This window comes from Leptonychotes weddellii, chromosome 2 (assembly GCF_054177405.1).
Source record: "Leptonychotes weddellii isolate Sample4059 chromosome 2, ASM5417740v2, whole genome shotgun sequence".
NCBI classification, from domain to species: Eukaryota; Metazoa; Chordata; class Mammalia; order Carnivora; family Phocidae; genus Leptonychotes; species Leptonychotes weddellii.
Window position 1 is genome coordinate 166850355 of NC_138370.1, and position 25052 is coordinate 166875406.

General features: G+C 39.5%; 1 long non-coding RNA gene and 1 pseudogene across 1 annotated transcript in view; both read left to right on the plus strand.

The window, feature by feature from the left end:
• LOC145720367 (uncharacterized) overlaps nt 1-25052 on the plus strand; it is a 93382-nt gene that overhangs the window by 42813 nt on the left and 25517 nt on the right. The window lies entirely within an intron of this gene.
• Nucleotides 5739-6855, plus strand: LOC102728148 (adenosylhomocysteinase pseudogene; annotated as a pseudogene).

Genomic DNA, 25052 nt, shown 5'->3' on the forward strand with positions numbered 1-25052 from the left:
TTCATCTGTTGATGGACATCTTGGCTCTTTCCATAGTTTGGCTATTGTGGACATTGCTGCTATAAACATTGGGGTGCACATACCAATTCGGATCACTACATTTGTATCTTTGGGGTAAATACCCAGTAGTGCAATTGCTGGGTTGTAGGGTAGCTCTATTTTCAACTTTCTGAGGAACCTCCATACTGTTTTCCAGAGTGGCTGCACCAGCTTGCATTCCCACCAACGGTGTAGGAGGGTTCCCCTTTCTCCGCATCCTCGCCGACACCTGTCATTTCCTGACTTGTTAATTTTAGCCATTCTGACTGGTGTGAGGTGGTATCTCATTGAGGTTTTGATTTGGATTTCCCTGATGCCGAGTGATATTGAGCACTTTTTCATGTGTCTGTTGGCCATTTGGATGTCTTCTTTGGAAAAATGTCTGTTCACATCTTGAAAAGATAGAAGCAGAATTATGTCAAAAGTTTCTGTTTTCCTATGAGAGGATCAGAAAGAGCACAGGTGTACTGTATTCAAAATAATTCACTAAGGTAAAAAAGAGATACAGTAATTGATGCCTAGAAGTGCACAAAGTTGCCTTAAACACTCTTAACTACCTGTCACCTATTTGTGTTAACATTTATAAGTTAACAGACATAGTTTTCACATGATGCCTGCATGTTCATTGGTTAAATGATTGGGAGAAATCAGGTCCAGCTGAATCTAGGAAACCCATGTAAGGGTTTTAGGTAATGTGTCTGAGTTTAGTGCAGAGATAACAGATACCTGGGAACATGAGATCTGAGAGTAGGGGTTCCTAAACCAAGCCTGGTGTGGAGTGTGGAAGAAAGGGGAGCAGAAGTGGGAGGTAACAATGGTGTGGAATGGAACCAGTCAGATGGATGGGAAGAATAACCCAGCCAAGGCAGACCACAAAACTCAGGTCACACGTGGGTGAACCAGCATGGGGTGTGTGAGTGTGCCGAGTGTGAGTGTGTGTGTGTATGCACAAGCACAACTTTACATATGGGCAGTTCAGTAATGCTGTATAGCAGAGAGGTCAAGTGGGTGCCACTGATGGGATAGAGAAGAAAGCCTCTTGAACATGGCTGAAACAGCTGAGAGTAGTGTGGAGACATCTGCGTGGACCACACTGGAATACCCAAGACCAACAGAGCCTGCAGCTGGTGTCCAGAGAGGTGATATGTGTCTGGACCCTGCAGTGGCCCAGGGTGTGGGAAGGAGATGCCCTGAGACATCCCTAAGACTTGATTTTGAAGACAATGTAGGACTTTGTCATCTGCAGTAGAGGAAAGAGCCTTGATCAGAGATTTGGGAAATAAATTCAGATACCTATGCCCTATGTGACCATGAATGCACCTTTCATAAATCCATCACTTTTTGGGCCTCGGTTTGTACATCTGCAAAATAGGCTGAAGGAGCTAATGGTAAAAGTACCTTTAGGCACAACAGCTTATGATTCTCTTCTTTTTAGCCCAGGATAAGCAGAGTGTGATGATACTGTCATTCATACATTCAAGAACTATTGGAGACTGAAGAGGTGGCAGACAGTGTGCTATAATAAACATTTTCTTTCCTTCAGAGGGAAGGATTACATCCCCATTCCCAGAGCAAGTATATTCTCCTCCCTACTGGAAAGGTTTCACCTTCATTGTTATTCTCTTGGGAAGCAGGCAAAATAAGCATGATTAAAAACAGGTCTTTATCTGGAGTTGAAGCTGGTGCTCTGAGATGAAAATCCTAGGTACCATGAACTAAGTTTCTTGTAAGAATAAAAGAAACCACAGCATGCTGGCCTTGCTCTAGCTAGTGTTCTGTGCTCCAAGTGTAGTATTAAGAGTCATCATTTACCTTCATTGTGGGAATTTGTCCTTTTATGAAAGAATTTTTTGGATGTGCACTTTACCACTCTTAGAAAGCTGTTAGTTTTGACAAATTCACAAAATATGTTTCTAATTCCATTCTATTCCTGTTGCATCCCTGTAATTCTCACATTATTTCTGGAAGATTAGCGGACACACAGTTGTGGTGACATAATTAGTATTCGGAAGAGATAATAATGTCAAGGGATTTTGTTGCTCTGAGAACCTAAATGGAAATATAAGGATAGCAAAAGTTGGATTTGCGATATTTTTTTGGCATATATTGCGTGTTCAGAAAAATTTTAGTGCCATAAATGAGATTGTTTAATGAAAACATGTTGAATAAGAAACAGAAGAAAGTAGATTTTGTATTCTTTGCTTTATCCATAGCTTCCTTTCTGTAAGGAGAAAGCACTGCACTTTCTGCAGAATTCCCTTTCTGATATGAAATGGTTAATCCTGAAAACTGTTTCAGGCAATAAAACACTGACTGGAATCTTTCCGACAATACTTTCCTTCTTGATCTTTTTTTATGACTAATTGAAATGAAAGCCCTGGGAAGCTTAATGTTAAGGAAACACTATGTGCTCTGTGATGTGATTCTGCGAAGGGGGTGTCTGTGTGGTGGGGAGGTCTCTGCTCTGGAATTTTAAGTTAGAGACCTAACCGAAGAATCAATATTTCAATTAGATGCTGTAGTGGGTTTGGGATTACTGCTACTGTAGCTGGAAGATTGCTGGGTCTTTTCTTGGGAGGGGTCACTACTGTGAGCTGTTTTTTATTTTTTTAATCCTAGCTCTCAGAGTCTGTCTGCTTTGTCTGCACTTGGACCACCGAAGTGACCAACTAGAACAAAAAATGTAGATTATTAGTACTTCCCGAAAGGCTTCTAATAGCACGCTCTTCAGTAGCCATCTGAGATAAAACAACCGGTGTCTCTTATTTTGTAAAGTCCTAGGAACAGTGACCCTTTGAATTGATGGGACCCGTTTTCAAATCAAGCTTCAATGATCACCTGGAGGCATAGTCAGTGGGGAGGTCCTAGAGACAGTGTGGGTGGGCCTCCTGTACCCCACCCTGGATTTACTCAGCCACAGTTGTCCCACTTTGATCTGTTTTATATACAGGCATACCTCATTTCACTGTGCTTTGCAGATACTGCATTTTTTTTTTTTTTTTTTTTACAAATTAAAGTTTTATGGCAACCCTGCCTCAAGCAAGTCTACTGGTGCCATTTTTTCCAAAATCATTTGCTCACTTCACGTCTCTGTGTCACATTTTTGTAATTCCCTCAATATTTCAAACTCTTCCGTTTTTATTATACTTGAATTGCTGCAATCTCATGATAAAGTTTTAATGGATGAGGGGTTGCTTCTTATGGTTGAGCAAAGGAGGTGGTTTCTTGAAATGGAATCTATTCCTGGTGAAAATGCTGGGAAGATTGTTGAAACGACAACAAAGAATGTGGAATATCACATAAACTTAGTTGATAAAGCAATGACAGGGTTTGGGAGAATTGACTCCAATTTTGAAAGAAGTTCTACTGTGGGTAAAATGCTATCAAATAGCGGGGCGCCTGGGTGGCTCAGTTGGTTGAGCGACTGCCTTCGGCTCAGGTCATGATCCTGGAGTCCCGGGATCGAGTCCCGCATCGGGCTCCCTGCTCGGCAGGGAGTCTGCTTCTCCCTCTGACCCTCCTCCCTCTCATGCTCTCTGTCTCTCATTCTCTCTCTCAAATAAATAAATAAAATCTTAAAAAAAAAAAATGCTATCAAATAGCATCCCATGCTACAGAAAAATTGCTCATGAAAGGAAAAGTCCATTGATATGGCAAACTTCATTGTTGTTTTATTTTAAGAAATTGCTACAACCCCCCCAAACTTCAGTAACCACCATCCTGATCAGCCAGCAACCATCAACATCAAGGCAAGATTCTCCACCAGCAGAAGATTATGAGTCACTGAAAGTTTAAATGATAGTGATTTTTAGCAATAAATTATTTTTAAATTAAGGTATATACATCGGTTTTTTAGACATAATGCTGTTGCACACTAATAAACTACCATATAGTGTAAAGATAACCTTTATATGCATTGGGAAACCAAAAAATTCATTTGACTTGCTTTATCATGATGGTCTGGAACCAAACCTGCAGTATCTTCAAGGTGTACCTATATTCAGTTTCATGTGAAATTTGATTTGAAATGATTTTTTTATTTACAAACCATGAGTAAAAACAACTGATGCTAGGCCCAGCTTCCTGGATTTTCTTGCAGACAGTCATCCAGTTTCCACTGAACCATTTCCAGTGTAGGGGACCCATGACTTTGTCATTTTATGTAAAATTACCACCAGCACCAACGTGGATTCAAAATATTTGGGCCAAGATATTCCCACCTGCTTTTGAAATCTTTCTTCATCAGAACCACATTTTGTCACCAAATGCTATTCCACAGTATAGCCGAGAATAGTTATTACAGTCCTGGGAGTAAATGGAATATCTTTCCCTCTTCCTTCTGATTATTCCAAAAGAGGCTCAGCAACTCCATGAAGCGATCATTTCTCCAGTCTTTTTTTATCTGTGTTTCTCTCAACACTTGCAGCATTTTTATCTAAAATCATGTCCTATAATGTAGAACATGATCTGGGAGAGACATCAGAAATATTTATTCTTATCCAATAATCTTATATTCCCAAACTATCTACTATACACCTACTGGTATTGCCCCAGTATAGTGAAAGCTCAGAGTGTTGCCTAAATTATAGAAAATTACGTCTTTATCTGTTTTTCCCACCAGCTCTCTGAAAACAGGGATTACATTTTATTCAACTATCTATTCCCAGCCCCAAGAGCACTGCCTAGCACACAACAGGTACTTAACAAATGCATTTTGTTAATCTGGAATCAGAACACCTGTGTTTGAGTTCCTTCCAAGTCATTTACTGGCTGACCTTCAACAAAGCATTTCACTCCTCTGAGCTTCCACTTCCTCAAATGTAATTTAGTGGGAATAAGAACATTATCTCAGGTTGTTGAAAGAATTGAATGAAAGACTATGAAACACTATCAAAAGCGTGAGTGAAGAAATAACAGATTATTTGAAGGATTTACAGTCTAAGCATTTATCAAGTTACTTAAAACTTTGTCTTAGGATCAAATTAAATCATAAGACTGCCACATACTTGCAACATTTTATTTGGCTCCTAATAGAGTCTTTATCAATTTTCTTTTAATTATAGTTCTTTAATTATTTCAGCGTGTATAAAATACACCCTAAAAAAACAGTTACAAGGATCTTACAATTGTATTTCCTATAGAAATGTGTACAAGGAAGACATTTTACTACAGTGCTCAGAATTCCCTATATACTCATTTAACATTTAGTGCCATGAAGAGAATTCTTTTAAAGGACTAGGATACTTTGACATTTGAGAATGATGTAACTGACTATGTTACCATTTTTCCTTTGGCTGTTGGGAAGCTCAGAGCAAAATTTGAGGTTAAATTAGAGGAAACTAAATTACCACCAACAACATTAAAAGGTAACTGATCTAGTCACTCTTTTTGGTTTGTATTACATAGTCTTGTTTTTTTTTAACCTATACTTTTACCTATCCAGGAGCTGATTCACATTCATGGTAGATATTTAAAAATTATATTATTGAATGTGTTTCTCTAATTACTTATGGAATAATTAACTACACAGATAAATAAAATAGCTGGATATAAAATAACATTTTATGAAATTTAAACATCTACTGTTGAAATGGCTAGTGCTTAGCTTCTGAAAAGTTCAGAACAAAATTGAAATGGACCCTAACAGATATTTTCTTCTTAGAATCTGGGATGAATTTTTCACTAGCTATAAGATAGATTGAGTTGCCCTGCCCAGCGCCGCCCTTCCTGTGCCAGTCCCTAGCCACAGGACCAGCTCCCTTTGTCTGTGTCCATCACTCTGTGTGCAAATTCTGCCAGCATGTTGGACAAACTGCCCTACAAAGTCGCTGACATCAGCCTGGCCTCCTGGGGACGCAAGGCGGAGAATGAGATGCCGGGCCTGATGCGCATGAGGGAGATGTACTCGGCCTCTAAGCCACTGAAGGGCACCCGCGTCGCTGGCTGCCTACACGTGACTGTGGAGACAGCTGTCCTCATTGAGACCCTCGTGGCCCTGGGTGCAGAGGTGCAGTGGTCCAGCTGCAACATCCTCTCTACCCAGGACCGTGCAGCTGCTGCATTGCCAAGGCTGGCATTCCAGTGTACGCCTGGAAGGGTGAAATGGATGAGGGGTACCTGTGGTGCATCGAGCAGACGCTATACTTCAAGGACGGGCCCCTCAACACGATTCTGGATGACGGAGGCGACCTCACCAACCTCATTCACACCAAGTACCCACAGCTCCCGTCAGGCATCCGAGGCATTTCGGAAGAGACCACAATGGGGGTCCACAACCTATACAAGATGATGGCCAACGGGAAGCTGAAGGTGCCTGCCACCAATGTTGATGACTGTGTCACCAAGAGCAAGCTTGACGACCTGTATGGCTGCTGGAGTCTCTTACAGATGGCATCAAGTGGGCTACAGATGTGATGAATGCAGGCCAAGGTGGCAGTGGTAGCAAGCTATGGCCATGTGGGCAAAGGTTGTGCCCAGGCCCTGAGGGGTTTTGGGGCCCGTGTCATCCCCACAGAGATCGACCCCATCAATGCACTGCAGGCTGCCATGGAGGGCTATGAGGTGACCACTATGGATGAGGCCTGGCAGGAGGGCAACATATTTGTCACCACCACAGGCTGTACTGACATCGTCCTTGGCCGGCACTTTGAGCATTCTGTTGGGGTCCACTTCCTGCCCAAGAAGCTGGATGATGCAGCGGCTGAAGCCCACCTGGGTAAGCTGAATGTGAAGCTGACCAAACTGACTGAGAAGCAGGCCCAGTACCTGGGCTTGTCCCGTGACGGCCCCTTCAAGCCTGATCATTACCACTACTGAGAACCAGGCCTATTGTTTGCCTTATAACTGCTGGTCTCGCTGGGGTTCCACCTCTCTTCCCCAAAAGCAAATGGCACCAAATTTGAGATAGTTTTGTTAATGTCCCCCACTTACTCCCCAGAGCTAGTCACTCCGTCTTTGGCCTCTGGTGCATCCCTCACACTGTTGTAAGTGTGGCGGAGGGAATTGAGAAGCCCTTTCCCAAGCCCTGGTTATGATAGAAGTACACAGGAGATAGCCACAGGGAACCGTGAGCTCAGGGGTTTTGGAACTGCTCACTCAGTCAGTCCTTACTTGGATTGGAAGTCAGCAATGGTGGTCACAAAGTGCATGCACTTTACCATCTAGGCCCTCACCTGGCCTATGAACTTTGTACACTTGTTCTTAGTTTACTGGTTCACTGGTTCCTCAGCCCATGACAGATGACAATGAACTATATCAAAGAACAGGGAGGAACTTTTGGGAGTTTGATGCCCCTGAGAGCCTGCCTTAGTGCTGGGCATTCTCTTTTTTAAGAGGTTTCACAGAACAATGAGGTTAGTACTTTCAGTTTCTATTTTACAGAGGTTAGAATATACTATTAAGGGACAGCCAAAAAAGGATAAGAGAAGTGACAGCCATAGGTTGAGAGAGGCCAGAGAATCATTAAAAGCAGGCATAGATCTACCACCTCTTTGTAACATGATGGTTCCTATCACAACCCTGGATCAAAAAGATTAATTTGGCTTATAATGTTTAATTAATGTTTATAATGTTAAAAGAGAGCAGGAAGGTGGGAAAATAAAAATTTTGGTGCCTAAAAAAAAAAAAAGATAGATTGAGTTGGATCAAGGAAAACAATTAGTCAAATCCATGATATATGACATGAAACCAGGGGTCTCTGCCTGCCTGATGAATTATAATCCACTATTGCATTCTTAGAGATTATTTTCCCCAAATAAGATGCTGAATATGAGAGCAATGGCTGGAAGAACAGCCATTGTTGTTTCATGGGCTCAGAGTACTGGAGGTTCAGGTGTGAATAACTTCCTTGTAGGGAGCATTGTGGGAGAGAAAAGGGGTGATATTCAATGTCCAACCTCTCTTCCTCTTTAGAGATATTTCTCATTATGTATGTAAATTTGGGGGGTTGCAGAGCCCACTTAACACCATGTGAAGGATGAAATCCGGGAGAGTCTCATGACAGCCCCTAAGTAGCCTAGGGCATAAGTATATAACTTAAGTTGATCCAATATGAGTGCAGCCTTCGACTTTAGCTTTATAGTTGAGTTTTTGGTATAGTGAAATGCATGAAACTTTCAAAGCCACAAACAAAATCCTGCTGAAGATAAAGTGGATACAGAGGGGTGCGAAGTGCTGGAGAGAAGGCAGAAAATGGGTCTAGAACTGTGATCCTACTACATCTGAAACCTGCCCCATCTTTGAAATTTCCAATTATTGTTTAAGTTAATTTAAGTTGGGCTTTGTATTATTTGCAACCAAAGCACTGTAACTGGTATAGCCCTCATCCCCAAGTCTAATAATTAATCTATATATCTAAGTTTATGAAGGTCTAATAGATGCTGGGAATAGCTTAGAAGCTATATACTATTAACTGTGCTCCATCAGGAAATGCAAAAGCACCAATTCCAGAAAATCCATTATATTTTGAGTGGGAGAAAAAAAGTGTAAAGTGAAAACAACACAGGGCCTGTGAAAATTATTGTAAACTAGATAGCACTCAAAACTCAGAGGAAGCACAGTTGTTGGAAAATGATTTACCACTGGATCCAAAAGAACATTTTAGGAATTTTTTTTTTTTTGAAACCTCAATAATGTCAGAAGAACATGGCCTCTATGGGAGAAGAAAAACTAATATGAAAGCTAATAGAATAAGAAATAATGTGACGGTATAAATGCAAAAGTCAAAAGGATAAGATGTAAAGGCAACAAAATGAAGTGAGGAGGGATCTGAGTGAGGAAAAGGATGATTAAAAGGAAGCGATTATTGCAATCAGAGATTTAGAATCTGTATTTGAGGAAGTAAAGAGTAAATTTGACCTTAGAAAATCAAATTACATGAAAATTAAACTTCAGAAGCATTCTGACAGAGACAGAGGTTATATATAAACAGAGGAAAATCATCACCTCTAAGTTAGTTAGGTGACAGGTGATTTTTTTCCTCTTTGTTCATTAGTTTTTAAAAACATTTCTTTTATAATGAGTATGTATTAATTTTTAAAAGAAAAAGATTTGTTTTCAAATTGTGTTTTTATTGTGTATTCCACTCCTGGGTATCTACCCAATCTGAAATTCCTCAGGATACAAAAAAAAAAATCATAATCATAATTTTCATAGGAAAGAACAATCAAAAGGCCCCTACATTGTGGTGATACAGATGTTGGAATTATCTAACAAAACTTTAATGCAGCTATTGTAAAAATGTTTCAAGAATGAATGCAAACACTGCTAAAATGAATAGAGGGATAGAATTCTCAGAGAAAAGTATAAGGTAAAAAGAAGAACAAATGAAAATTTAGAATTGAGAAGTACAAAAACAAAATTAAAAATTAACAGGAGGCATTCATAGCAGAATGAATATGAGAGAGGAGAAAGTCAATGAACTTGAAGATAGATCAATAGAAATCATCCAATCTGAACAGTATAGGCAGACAATACCAAAAAGTCTAACATTTGTGTTTTTAGAGTTCAAGAAAAAGAGGAAGTACAGTGCTGATAAAATATTTGAAGCAATGTGACTAAAAATGTCCCAAAGTTGACAAAAGAAACAAATCTATATATTTAAAAAGTGTAGTAAACCCTAAACAGGATAAACCCAAAGAAATCTATTCTTGGGTGCATTATAATAAAATGGATGAAAACGAAAAGCAGAAAAAAATATTGAAAGCAGCTGGAGAAAATTGATGCATTACCTAGAAGTGAACAATGACTCAAATGGCAACAGATTTCTCACTGAAAACCATGGGGTACAGAAGGAAGGGACATAATATTTTTAAATGCTGAAGTAAAAAGGAAATTCTATATTCAGTGAAAATATCCTTCAGCAATTAAGATGAAATAAAGACATGCTTGGATAAAGGATAGCTAAGAGAAGTCATTCCCAGTAGCCCTGCTCTAAAAGAATTGCTAAAGGGAATTTCTATAGATAGAAGGATAGCAAATGATAGCAAAAGGAAATTTGGAACATCAGGAATAAAGGAAAGAGAACAGAAATGGGAAATACCCGGGTAAATATTATAGACTATCCTTCTCCTGTTGGGTTATTTGAAATGTTTGTTGGTTTAAAGCAAAAATTACAATATTGTCTGATGGGATATTCAAGGGAAGGACATATAAAAATAAGTCAACAGCATTCTAAAAAGGAGAGGGTGAAAGGATTTATATGGTAATGAAGTTCCTACATTCCACACGAAATGATAAAATATTGATTTTAAGTAAACTGTTCAAAGTTAAGTATGGATATTGTAATCCCTAGAGAAACCATTAAAAATATACAAAGAGATATTTGAAAACACATTAGATAAATTAAAATAGAGTACTAAAAATGTTTATATAATCTAAAAGCAGGTAGGAAGTGGGAAATAGAGAAAAAGAAAAATTGAGGAAACAAAATAATAAAATGGAAATATTAAATACAAACATATAAATATTTGTATTAATTATAAATGGTCTAAACACTTCAACTAAAATACAGAGATTGTCAGAATGGATTCAAAAGCACTATTTTATTGTATGAGGTCTACAAGAAACTCACTTTAATATAATTATATAGGTATGCTAAGAGTATAAGGATGGAAATACATATACCATGGAAAACACTAATCAAAAGAAAACTGGAGTGGTTATATTTATATCAGAGTAGACTTCAGAGCAAAGAAAATTACCAGGAATAAAGAAGGACTATATATATTGATAAAAGTCTCAATTTTCCAAGAAGATATAAAAATGCTAAATATGCATGACTAAAGAATAGAGCTTTACAATATGTAAAGCAACAACCATCAGAACTGAAAGGAGAAATAGACACTTCTATAATTATAATTAGAGACTTAAAAACTCCTTTGTCTGCAATTGATAAAGTAAGTAGAGAGAAAAATTTTCAAGTATGTAGGACTGAACACTATCTGAAACCAACTTGATCTAGTTCATATTTATAAAATACTTCACCTAACAACAGCAGCATACACCCTTCTTTCCAATTGCACAAGGAATATTCCTCAAGATAGATCATAAGAGGTAAAAGAATTTAAATCATACATAGCACATTCTTGGACTTTGATGTAATTAAAATAGAAATGAATAACCAAAAGGTAATGGGAAACTATCCAAACACCATGGATCAAAGAAGAAGTTTTTTTTTTTTTAAAGATTTTATTTATTCATTTGAGAGAAAGAGAAGAAGAGACAGTGAGAGAGCACAGCAGGGAGGAGAGGGAGAAGTGGGCTCCCTGCAGAGCAAGGAGCCCAATGCGGGGCTCTATCCCAGGACTCTGGGATAATGACCCGAGCCTAAGGCAGACGCTTAACCAACTGAGCCACCCAGGCACCCCTCAAAGAGGAAGTTTTAAAGGAAATTATAAAATATATTGAACTGAATGAAAATGAAATCAGAACATACCAAAATTTCTGGGTTGCAGAAAAGCAGTACTGAGAGGGAACTTTATAGCATTCATTGCTTATGTTAAAAAGTCTTATGTCAACAGTCTAAGTTTCCATCTTAAGAAACTAGAAAAAGAGGAGCAGAATTAATACAAACCAAGCAGAAGGGAGGAAATTGTAAAGATAAGAGCAGAAATCATTGAAATCCAACAGATGAAAATAGAAAAAAGAAGGCAGAAAACCATAGAGAAAATTGATTATGCCAGAACTGAACTCAACAAAGTTGAGATCTCTCTTGCAAGCTTGACAGAAAGAGAGAGGAGGAGGGGGGAGAAAGACACAACTTACCAATATTAGAAATGAAAGATAGGATATCATTACAGACTCTGTAGACATTACAACCACAAACAACTCTACACATATACATTTGATAATTTAAATAAAATGGATCAATTCTTTGAAAACCACAAACTACTGAAATTCATCCTAATTGAAATAACCAATCTGAATAGCCTTGTAACTATTACAGAAATTGAATTCATAGTTAAGCATCTTCTGAAATGAAATATCCAGGCATGTTATAGTTTTGCTGGCAAGTTCCACCAAACATTTACAGAATAAATAACACCAATTTTACATAATCTCTTCCAGAAAACAAAAGATGAGGGAATAATTTCCAACCTGTTTTACAAGGCCACCATTACCCTAATATTAAAACCAGACAAGAAAAGAAAACTACAGACCAATATCCCTCATGAACCTGTCACAAAAACCTTCAACAAAAATATTAGAGAGTGGAATCCATGACCAAATAGGGTTTATCCTGAGAATGTAAAGCTGTTTCAATATTCAAAAATCAATCACTATAGTTGTAATGGTTAATTTCATGTGTCAACTTGATTGAGCCACAGTGTGCCCAGATATTTGGTCAAACATTATTCTAGGTATTTCTGTGAAGGTGTTTTTGGATAAGATTAACATTTGAATCAGTAGAATAAGTAAGGAGGTTACCATCCATTCCGTGAGTCAGCCTCATCCAATTACTTGAAGGCCTGAAAAACAAAAGGTTAAACCTCCCCTGAATGAGAGAGAATTCTTCTGTCTGATAGTCTTTGATCTGGAACATCAGCTTTTCCTGGTTCTACAGCAGCCTGCCAGCCTTCAGACTCAAACTGGGGCATTGGCTCTAAGATTAGGGACTTGCCAGCTTCTATGATCACATGAGCCATTTCCTTATAATAAATATTTATTTATTATTTTGGTTCTATTTCTCTGGAGAACCCTGATGAATGCAGTAGTCTACCGATTAACCCTCTATAAAAGAAAAAAAAATAATTATATCAACTGATACAGAAAAATCATTTGACAGAATTTAGCATCCATCAAGACAAAATCTCTCAACAAAGACAGAACTTCCTCAATAATAATAACTTCCTGATAATGAGCATCTACAGAAAAACTACTGGTAACGTTAGTAGTGGCAAAAGACTGCATGCTTTCTCCCTAAAATGAGGAACAGGCACTTGTATTCATTATCAGACTGAAAATTATAGCCAGTGCAATAAGGCAAGAAAAAGACATATAAATCATATAAACTAGGAAGGAGGAAGTGAGACTATTCATATTTGTAGATGACATGATTGTCTATGTTGAAAATCCCAAGGCATAAACGCTCTTTGGACTAATAAGTGAGTTCAGCAAGTTTGCAAGATACAAGATCAACACAAAAGAAATCAATCTCATTTCTACACACTAACAATAAACCTATGGAAATAAAAAAAATTTTTTATTTATTTGAGAGAGAATGAGAGAGAGAGCACATGAGAGGGGGAAGGATCAGAGGGAGAAGCAGACTCCCTGCCCAGCAGGGAGCCCCATGTGGGACTCAATCCTGGGACTCCAGGACCATGACCTGAGCCAAAGGCAGTCACTCAACCAACTGAGCCACCCAGATGCCCCTGGAAATCAAAATTTAAAAGACAATAAAAAATGAAATACTTAGCAATACACCTAATAAAACATGTACAGAATCTATATGCTAAAAACTACAAAATACTAATTAAAGAAACAAAAACTACCTAAATAAATGGGCAGATATATAGTGCTTAGAATCAGAAGACTTAAAAAAGATCAATTCTACCCAAAATGATTTATAAATTGAATGCAATTCTGATCAAAACCTAAGCAGTCTTTTTATTATATATATACAAACTGGTTTTAAAACTTACATGAAAAGGCAGGGCCCCTGGGTGGCTCAGTTGGTTAAGCGACTGCCTTTGGCTCAGGTCATGGTCCCGGGGTCTTGGGATTGAACCCCATATCGGGCTCCCTGCTCAGCAGGGGAGTCTTCTTCTCCCCCTCCCCCTGCTCATGCTCTGTCTCTCACTCACTCTCTCTCTTTCAAATAAATAAATAAAATCTTTAAAAACATTATATGAAAAGGCAAATGACCTATAATTGTCAAAACAATTTTGAAAAGGAAAAACAAAGTTGTAGAAATCACACAACTTGATTTTAAGACTTAACTTTAAAGCTATAGTAATCACTGGCATCATGGGGTAGAGAGAAATGAGCATCAGTAAGAAGTGAGATGCAAAACAGGTTAAAATTCTGAAGGGCTAGGAAACAAGTTGATGATGTAATGAGCTGAAAGGAACCTCCCGTTCAGATTTTGAATAATTAAAATAATACATCTTGGTAGAAGATGAACTTAGTAAGCCAGAAGACTTGGGGACACCCAGGTGGCTATCTGAGTTACTATCATGTTTCTTTCCTCATACTTAAAATATTATCTAAACCAAACATACATTTAATGTTTGACACAGCAGTTTAAAATGATTATGAAACCCACTTGGTAACTTTTCTCCATCTATCCATCTTATTGAAATAACAGAAGAAGTGTAAAATTAGGAAGAATTTCAACAGAGTACTGGACAGCCAGGAGCAATGAGTTCAGCAGATCAGCAACCCTGGGGAATTTCTGGGAGATATACAGAAAAAGTATCAAATCTATGATGAAGCAGTTGTGGGACAATGCGTGACACAATGCAGGTTATAAAAAGAAGACCTCTGAAAAATTCAAGGTCCCCAAAAGAACCCTGGAAAACCCACAATATCTGGCAATGGCTGGAAGTGGGAAGAGGCTTTGAGAGAACTGGCAGGGTTACTAATGAAAAGGCCCCATAGCTGAGCCTCTCGGGCACTTTCAGAGTGGTTAGCTTTAGAATTTGTCCTCAGCATAAATCTACGAGAACCTTTCCTGATGAAATGGTTGATTTGCCTGGCTTTTCTTAGCCTGTGCTTTAGAGATGGAGAGAGGTGTAGGATCGTGCCCCAGATAGGGTCTGCCTGCTGCCAGGTGGCCAGAGCCCCCACACCCCAGAGACAGATGCACTCCTCATGCCTCAGCCTCTTTCGAGTGAACCCCTGCAATTACAATCCATTGTCCCCTGTGCTGAGAACAACCTCCCCCACTACCAGCGCCAAGTTCTCCATTAGGTACAATAGGCCTAGTGCCTGGGCCCATGACGTTGTTAGAAGCCCAAGAAAATGTTTTAATTATTTTTTAAAACCAGAATTTAAAAAATGAGTATAACGCAGCCTGGATTATGTTTATTTTAGAGCGATTCAGTAATAAACTATAATTTAAAATATTTTTTACAGAGGAAGTGGCCCATGAAAGTCATAATGTTGCTGTGCTCACTACTAATGTTAATCATTGTATATCCTCTTTCTAAGTATAAACAGAAAGTCAAGAATCACCAAATATTTGAAAAAAAAAAACGCAAAGAAAATAGCAAACCCGTCTGAAAAGAATAGAGGGAGAATTCCAAGGAAATAGAGTTAATGGAGAAAAGGCACATACAATTTTGAAAATTCTAATCAGTATTTTCAAAGAGAGTTGAGAGCATTTCACATGTAAAAAATAAAAAAAGAAGATTCTCTAGAAGCTAATAATTATTGAGCATTTCATTTTAAGCCTTTTCCATGTACTGCCTTTTTCATGTCCAGCCTTATTTAATCCCCTAAAAATCCTACGGACTAGGTAGTGTTATGAGGTCTATCTTATAGAAAGGAAACCAACTAATGCACAGAGAAGTTAAATAACTTGCCCAAGGTCACAGAGGTTATAAGTGGCAGAAGACTGAATTTGAAGTAGTTTTTACAATTTCAAAATAGGATTGCTGAAATAAAAGATTCCTTAGATAGACCTAATAATAAAATGATCACATACATGCCTGAAGATAATGAAAGATTGAGTGAAGGAATTCTTCCAGAATGGATGGAAAAGGACAGTGATATAAAAAATTTAAGATTGAAGTTAAGAAGCAGAAGGAATGGAGCCAATCAGCAAGAGTGATACAATAGGAGAGAACAGGGAAGCAGAACAAGGTACTCACTGAGGAAAATTTCCCTGAGCCAGAGAGAGACAGGTATTTGGGATAGAAAGAACTTGCTTTGAGAAAATCACCTGCCACCTGCCATAGACATGGTGAAATTTGGGGAGTGCCAAGGAGGAGGAAAAGGGGTTACAAGCTTCCTGAAAGAGAAATAAAAGTGACACTGGGAAATGCCATTGCCATTTGAAAACCATAAAGGGCCTCATTGGTATGCTGAGCCTGGCAGAGCAGAAAGAGGAGGGACATCTGGCACCTTGATACATGGTAGAGTTGCTAAATTAGCCAACCCTGGAAGGGTCTATGTCCAAGGCTTCTAGTTGTGAGATACCAAATGCTGCCATTCTGCAAACAACTGCTTGTGTTTGGGGTGGGGGGGGGTGGCTCTCTTCCTTGAGGGTGAAGGCATCTTGATTGGTACATAAACTCCATAGAAGAGAGGCTGAATATAAGACACACTGATGAGCAAAGGAACCAGCTGAGCTTATAATTATACCTAAATAATTGTTATTAATGAAACTGAAATTAAGTGGAAAAGATTTCCAGAACATAAGAAGGATAATGTTAAAAAAAAATAAAAAAATCTGAAAGAAATAAAATTCCAGATGTTTTCAACAAAATCTGGGGGAAATGGTGGTGCAGAGGACACATAAATCTCTGCTAAAGATTCTGCCCACTGGGTAGGAAACAGGAGAGCCCTAGCTCAGCAGTACTCAACCCTGGATGCACATTAACACTGCATCGTACCTTTAGTGCTGACATTCAGGCCCACCCCAGATGAAGAAAATCTGGCTTCAGTGCCTGGTTATCACATGTTTTTAAATACACGTCACCTTACATGCTTTTTAAAACAAGGGTAACAAATTTCTATCAGGCCAATGCTAACAAATATTAATATTAATACCTCTCAAAATAGATTCAAGATCAAGAGTCTTAAATGAGACACAGAAAGATCCTTTATTTTGACATAGCAGATAAGAACTGCTCTACAATGTATGGAGTGTTAGCATTCTTATTAATCCAAATTACTTTAATATTTGCTTTAATCCCATCCATCTGATTGACAAGAAGACCAGTGGGCTCCCTTGGGGAGTTGGGCCCCCTCATTACCCTTCCTAAGAACTTTGGGAGCCTGGACAGCCTACAGAGCTTGTCCTTCCCACTTTGCCTCCAAAGTGAGAAGAGCCCAGCCTCCATACCTCTTCTCACTGCTGTGCCATAAACACAGGCCCTTCTCAGTCCTGCTCAAGCTGCTAGACCACACTGGAGCAGAGTCTCTTTCACATAGGCTGCTGCTATATCTCACTGGCCCAGCTACTGCATCCAAGCCATGCGGTCTTTGAAAGAAAGCATCTCTACTTACTCAGGGTGACACTTCTCCTTTCAGACATACACCTGTCTTTGCTGAAGTTTTATGCCCCAAATCTATCCATCTGCCTGATGTGAAACAGCAGTACTCTTGATAGTGTAGAATTCATTGTGGGAGTAACAGATTTCGCTGCATAAATCACCCCAAATCTTATTGGCTTAAAACAACAACCATTAGTTATTGCTCCAAATCAGTGGGTGGGGTGGTTCTGCTGAATAGCCTGATTTCGGCTGGGCCTACTCACGTATCTATCTATGGTCAGCTGGAAGATCAGATGGGGTCTGTCTGGTCTAGGATGTGTCCTCCGCTGGAATGTCTTGTCTGTGTTCCCTGTGGCCTTCATCCTCCAGCAGGCTATTTGAGCTTGTTCATGTCATAGTGACAGGGTTCCAGAACAAGAGGGGAAGTGTGCAAGGGCCCTTGGGGCATAGGGTTTGAACTGGCATAATTCTATGGTGAAAGCAAGTCATGAGGTCAGCCCAGACTCAGAGGCTGAGGAAATAGACCCTTCCTCTTGGGAAAATCTGCAAAGTCTCATCGCAAAGATACATGGATACTGACAAGGGTTGTCAATTTCCATCTCTTGAAGCTTCAAAACTTAATTCCTGTCCCTTTCTTAGGCCAGGGTCACCACATTTAGTTGCAAGGCTGCATATTACAAAATTCCAGGAGACAGGATTCACATTGTAATTTCGTTCCACAAGGAACAAATCCCATCACTTTCTTTTTTTTTTTTTTTTTAAGATTTTGTTTATTTGAGAGAGAGAGAATGAGAGAGAGCACAAGAGTGGGGAGAGTCGGAGGGAGAAGCAGACTCCCTGCTAAGCAGGGAGCCTGATGTGGGACTCGATCCCGGGACTCCAGGATCATGACCTGAGCCGAAGGCAGTCGCCCGACCAGCTGAGCCACCCAGGTGCCCCACTCTTTCTTAAGATGCCCTTCAGATACCTGATGAGATCTGTGCTCTCATTTCCCTCTCTCTCTCTCACTCATATACACACACACACACACACACAGTTACCAAGGGCAGCTTAGTCTACTATAAAATTGGTTCCTGGTACATGAAAACCAAGTCTGCTATTCTAAAATTCAGCTAACAATCCTCATATATTATAGGTTTAAATATACTGATTCTCTTTAACATCAGCTACTTTACATGGTGGTATTAAACTTGCTTAGGCAACAGAAAACTTACCCTGTTGATCCTTTAAAATAAATATTTATAAGTTCCATTTTCAGAAAGATTTTTTTTTAATGTCTATTGGTTTGTACTATCTACAGCTAAATGTATTCTGCAGGTCGTTTAACATTAAAATTTCCAACAAATAATCCCCAGGCTTAAATATACATTTCTGGTGAGGCTGTGAGATCATTCATGTAAATGGAGGGCCTTGCCTTTGTTGCTCCACTTTCTTATTTCAGTGAAAAAGGGGACTTGCATTAACGCAGAGTTTTCATTTTGAAAAGATTATTCCATTAAGGTTGTTGCATTGCTGTGAGAGTAGATGAGTATCTATTTCTGTACATTAAGATCCAAATTCCATGTAAGCCGCCTCCTTGAAACTAACGATGCTATTAATAGGTTCTTCCAGTGTTCTGTTCAGCGTGGAAAGTAGGAAAAAAGCTGCGTCTTTAATTTACTGGGGAATGGAACACCTTTACACAAGTATTATTTGTGGAAGTAACCTTTACCTTTCTGAATGATCTATTTGTGCAATACGATGGATGTTACAGGTTTGAGTTACCAGAGGTTAGAAATCATTCATTTCTGTAATATCTCTGGCAGGCTGATTGCAAATGCATTTTTTTTTTCCTTTGGTTCTTTATTAGATTGAATTTGAGGGTTTGCTAATAATCTCAATTTTTAAAAAATACTGCATTTACATTGACCAAATCTCACTGAATATATTTATAGCAAAAACTTGTTAATTTGGCCATATTCATTAGGAATCTGTGATTACTTGGATAAGGCCTAGTTGAAGTTTATCCTTTAGTATATCTGAAAGATGGATTAATAAACCGTAAAATGGTTTGAACCCAATTTCAAGGAGATGGGCATCTCCTAAAGAATGTAATCTGCTCGTAAGTCCTCAGAAATATTACTTGCCTCCAAATAACATAAGCAAAGGTCATCTTTGCTAAAGCTGGTGTTTGTGCTAATTATGAAGGATTCTTGTCTTGTTAATGAAGTAAAGCCTTGATATGCTTGAAGGAGATAAACCTAGAGCTCTGTAAAAATACTATGTCATTTAGACTACTGCTCAACAATCCCATATGGATGAGGGTCAATTCAGGAAAAAATAAAATGTTTGCAAGCTATGTTTAATTATTTCCTTTTTATCCAAAATAGGATAAAGCCAATGAGAAAATTTATATTGCTTTTCAGCTACCAATATATTAATATTAGGGGAGTGTGAGAAGTAACAGCAGGTTATGGGTTTCTATCTTCTGCACCTTACGTTTTGACACCTTGTAGAGTTTAATGAGGTATGTTCGTGTGTAGTACTTCATTTTGCACTCAAGTAATATCCTGAATTAGGTGCTCACTTTATAGATGGTGACAGAGAAGTTCTCACTTGTCAAGTCACACAAAGGGATGCTGGGGTGAAATTGGCCCATTTCATCCATGGGCCGTAAGCTGGGTTCACCAGTCACTGTGCTAGACAGAGATGCTCCAGATGCACCATGTAATCTCCAGTCTCCCAGTCCTCCATCCTGAGTAAGCCTGTCTCCAGTCCCAGCTCATCTGTAAATTCTGCATGAAACCGAGAATGACCTTTAATTTTCTGAGCTTCAGTTTTCTCATGCATAAAGGAGACGCTTAGACTTGATCGGTGTTTCCAAAACATCATTTTTCCGTGTACCATCTGTGCAATTTTGGCTATGACCATCATCCATCAGTATCATTTGCTTGATATTTCTTTATAATTCGGTGGACTTTGCCTTCCTAAATTTATTTACTTAAAAGGAAACCTTCTATCAGTACCTTAAAATGGAAAACCAGCATCAACCAAAAAAATAAACACCATAGGGGCACCTGGGTGGCTCAGTCAGTTAAACGTCTGCCTTCAGCTCAGGTCGTGATCCCAGAGTCCTGGGATCAAGCCCGGCATCGGGCTCCCTGCTCAGTGGGGAGCCTGCTTCTCCCTCTCCCTCTGCTGGCTGCTCCCCTTGCTTGTGCTCTCTCTCTCTGTCAAATAAATAAAATCTTAAAAAAAAATACCATAAAACGAAACAATAACAATCAATCCTTATACATGCTGTTGCCTGCTTAATGCTCTTTCTGCCAAAAAAGGGAGATTCACAAGTGTTAGAGAGTTGAGAAAGACAGCACCTCAAGGAGACTTTCTCCTTGACACAACCAAGTAATGAAATAGAATTGAAAAGGGAGTACCTCTTCCCCTTTTCGATCCCAAGTCGCTTACTTCTCTATCTATGCAGCATCCAAATATCTTCTCTGCCAGCAGTGGCCTGAGTCCTATACTTTGAGAAACACAGACAGGGAATGGGCCTCTCAATATGCTAAGAGTCAGGGCACCTGGATGGCTCAGTCAGTTAAGCATTTGATTCTTGATTTCGGCTTGGGTCTTGATCTGCGGATTGTGAGTTTGAGCCCTGTGTTGGGCTCCACTCTGGGTGTGGAGTCGACTTAAAAAAAGAAAAAGAAAAAAATATATATGTATATGCTGGTAGTCTTTCATTTACCTAGTTTTAAAGATCTGAACAGTAAGAATCGAGCAGGGCCCCATGGCAATCAATGCCTGTCCTCTACAGTTGTTGGGTGAGGGAGTTCTTTATCTACTCCAACCCCTCCTGCTATTCTGGAAGCTCAGGTTATATTAGGCAAGACTCCATGGAAACAGAGAACAGCTGTTCAGCATCTTCTCCCAAATTCCATCTTGTGCTTGAAAACTGTTAGTGAGTTACTACTTGGACTTGACTTCCCTAAGCCAAATTATGTCAGGCCTTTTATATTTCTCCTCTTCTGTCTCATTTCCTAATTCTGTTTGTGGCTCTCTGATTTCCAACAAATTCTATAGCCATCTTTTGGCCTCTTGAATTTGTCCTAGTCTCAGGCCAGGGTGTAAGAACTTTTCTGGACATCTGATATCTAACTCCTGTCTAATTTTGCATCACAGTCTCCAAGAGAAGCACTAAAGGGTATTTAAGATGACAGTTTCTGCCCCAGGACCAGGGTTTGTTCTGATGTCTCCTGTTTCCAGTTCTTTCCTCTAAATCTCTAGACCAGAGAGGCCAAACAGGTGGCCCAAACTCTGGAGCTGGTACTGCTGGTGTCCAGCCAGTACCATTCCATGCATGGTCCCTGGGCCGGCAGCCTCAATTCACCTAGGAGCTTGTAAGCAATGCTCATTTTCCGATCCCACTGAAACCCATGGAATGGAAACTCTTGAGTGGGACACTAGAACCTGTGTTTTAACAAGCTCTCTAGATGATGTTTAAGCCCAATAAAGTTTGAGATTTAGCTGGACCCCACATAATCCTGTAAATATTTCTGCATAAGCCTCTGACTTTAAAAAATTAGATGATTTACTTAATAATACAACCTTCCAGCTTCCCTTAAAAATTATGTTATCTAGAAATACTAGGCTCCATCTCCTTTCTGGAATCGGGCCTGTCAATGCCTCCAGTGGTCCTGCCCTGTGATGGTCTCTTCACGCAGGTCTAGTACCAACTACCGTTTTTCATCACACATGCACTATTTTCCTGTAGTGGAGTTAAGGTGAATGTAAAATACTGCTTATACATATATTGCTAACAAAAGTAGTCAAAGTGAAGTCAGGTCCAGAGCGCCATGAGATTCCCTAGAAATGAAAAAGAGAAGATTTCTTGGTGGGGTAGTATGGCTTGCTTTAATCCTCGGATGCATTGCTGGCCCTTTAAACAATTGAATATGTGACTCCTATTCTAGATTTTTAAGACTTCTATGCCTTTTCCAGCTATAGCACCCTCTTTTTTTTTACACTGCATATTGCCTTTCTGACCTCTGATTCCTACCCAAACCCTCCTAACCTACCCAAACCCTTGGTCCTGCTCTCCTGCAGCCCACCCTGTCCTGTTGCTCTCCAAGTGCAGCATGGTATTGAGGCCACAAATCACTCTCTCACTTATTAACAAGCACTCAGCTCTTAGTGTAGTATGTCAATTTGTCCAGCATGTGTCATATAGAAGATAAGCCTGGATTTCAGAGACGGGAGAGCTGGTTTGATTTTGGGCTCTGGACTTACAGGCTTGTTACAAGAATTAAGTAAGAAATACACAGAAAGTCCCCATTACAGTTTCTAGCACATAGTAAACACGGAGTAAGTGGTATTTATGAATAAGAGTTTAGTACTTGTTTATTTGGTAATAATGATAACTGTGTATTTAGCACCTAGGTTAGGTCAAGGCTGTGCTAAGTAGAATTTAGAGTGCAAATATGAAGGGAGGGACATAAATACACAGGCACAGAAATACCTGTAATAAGGGGGTAGACACCAAGTACTCCGGGATTATGTGAAGAGGAGGTTTTGAAAGACTTTGGGTAAGTTTCATGCAGGAGGGGGTACATTAGCTCCATAGTTAAGGTGGAGCAAAAATGTTCTAAGTAGAGAAGAGAAGAAGGGCTTCGAAGGGCCACCCTGTGTATAAATACTCAGTGATAAGAAAGAACATGGTGTGCTCCATGAATGTTCCAAAAGCAATGATGGCTTCCATGTTCCTGGAGTACAGGGCGTATGAAGAGAAAGAGAATATGAGATGAAAAAGGTAGATTAGGGTGAAGAGTGCAGACGCTTTTCCAAACTAGAAGAGTTCAGATTTTTATCTTGGAGTCAGATTTGTGTTTTGGAAAGGCCACTCTGGCACCTGAGTCATCCAGAAATGCTTCAGCTAAATTATGCTTCGTTGATTATGTGAGGAAGATGTAGATACAAGAAAAGAATTTTAGAGAAATTTCCATCCAAAGTGGACAAAATTTTTTAAGGTATAAAGTGTCAGATTTGTTGGAGACTAAGAGAACTGATTCCTCATGCATTCCAGTGAGTTAAACTTTTGCTGCCTCAGACCTTCAGCCAAGTCAATATGAAGTTTGTGATTGAAACTAAAAATTACCAAAGTGGTGAGAGTTGTTGTTGCCTTGGCAACATTGACAAAGATCCAGTGAAGGATTCTGGGTAACAGGCTAGGCTGTAGGTAAATTACTATTTGGTCTTCTTTGAGCCAGTAAGTTAACACCACAAAAAAGCCTAGCTTGGCATTTCCTGACTTGGAAGTGCTTTAATTCGCTCCTTTCGCAAAATATACCCATGGGCTTTGCTCTGGGTTGGCCCTTTGTGAGGCAGATGTGTGATTCAATGGGCTTTGACAGGGCTGCCTAGCCAAAAACTATCTTGCCAGGCCCAACATTCCCACTCCGAATTTTTTTTTCTATTGGTTAACACATTATTTCCAGAAAGCTCTGTCAAAATGTGGATGCATTACTGGAGAAGTATGACACACGAGGCAAGCAGCAGAGAAAAATGCAGGTAGTGTAAAAGAGAAACTAGATCAGCCTACAGACGGCCTGGACTCTAGCCCTAAACTAACTCCAACATAGCACGCTGACCTTGGGCAAGACAGTTATTATTAATATCGTTGTTGTTGTTATTATTACTATTATTTGAATCTTGCTTTCATCATATATATCGATAAAATAATATTTGTTTTCCTCCATTGGGCAGTTTTTAAGGGTCAAATGATGTGGTAAAGGTGTTTTGTAAACTATAAAATGCTCTACTTTAGAGACTAAGAGGCTGTTATTTTAAATAACAAAAGTAAGACTATGAGGCTGTTATTTTAAATGTTTCCAGGACTGAGACCTAAGGCAGTAATACTTTGAGTGGAGTGAGGAGGGAAGATCCAATGACAATCACATGGAAAACAAGACTCTGACAGAGGGGAGGGGAGGGGAGGGAGGAGGGTGACAGCATGCTGTGACCCCACCTTCCGAGCCTCACCTGCATGTTTCCGCCAACCCATCTCTCTGTATCTCAGCCATCCACCCAACAGGCCATGCTGTTTCATGTTTCTGCTTTACAGACTGTTCTCTCTGCCTGGGTTTCCCTGCTCTGTCTCCTCCACCTGAATACTTCCTCTCTTCTTTTAAGATTCACCTGGACAGATTAGAAGCTCCACCCCAGAAATACACAATACCTTTATGGTATTTGTTTCACCATACGGCAACTGCCCGTACATATTTGACTTTTCCATGTAGATGGTGCTACAGACAGAACTGTGTCTTCCTCAAAATTCATATGTTGAGGTTCTAATACCGAGTGTTACTATATTTGGAAAGAGGGCCTTTAAGGAGGTAATTAAAATAAAAGGAGGTATAAGGGAGCCTCAATGCTGCAGGACTGGTGTCCTTATAAGAGGAAGAGACACCAGGAGCATGCACACACTGAGGAAAGGCCATGTGAGGATACAGCAAGAAGGTGGCCATCTATAACCTAAGAAGAGAAGCCTCGCCAGACACCAGTCATGCTGGCACCTTAGTCTTGGATTTCTAGCCTCCAGGACTGTGAGAAAATAAATTTCTGTTGTTTAAGCCACCAGTCTGTGGTATTTTGCTATGGCGGCCCAAGGAGACTAATACAGATGGTAAGCCTCTTAAGGACAAAGACTGTATTTTATTCATTTTTGTACAACCAGGGCCTGGCAAATAGTAGATGCTGAGTAGATAATTCTTGAATGAATGAACAAAGTAATTGATGTAGCATACCTGGGCCCAGCTGAGAGATCAGATGAGGTCAGGGGCTAAGACTAGCTGTTTACTCTAGGCCTGTGACCATGAC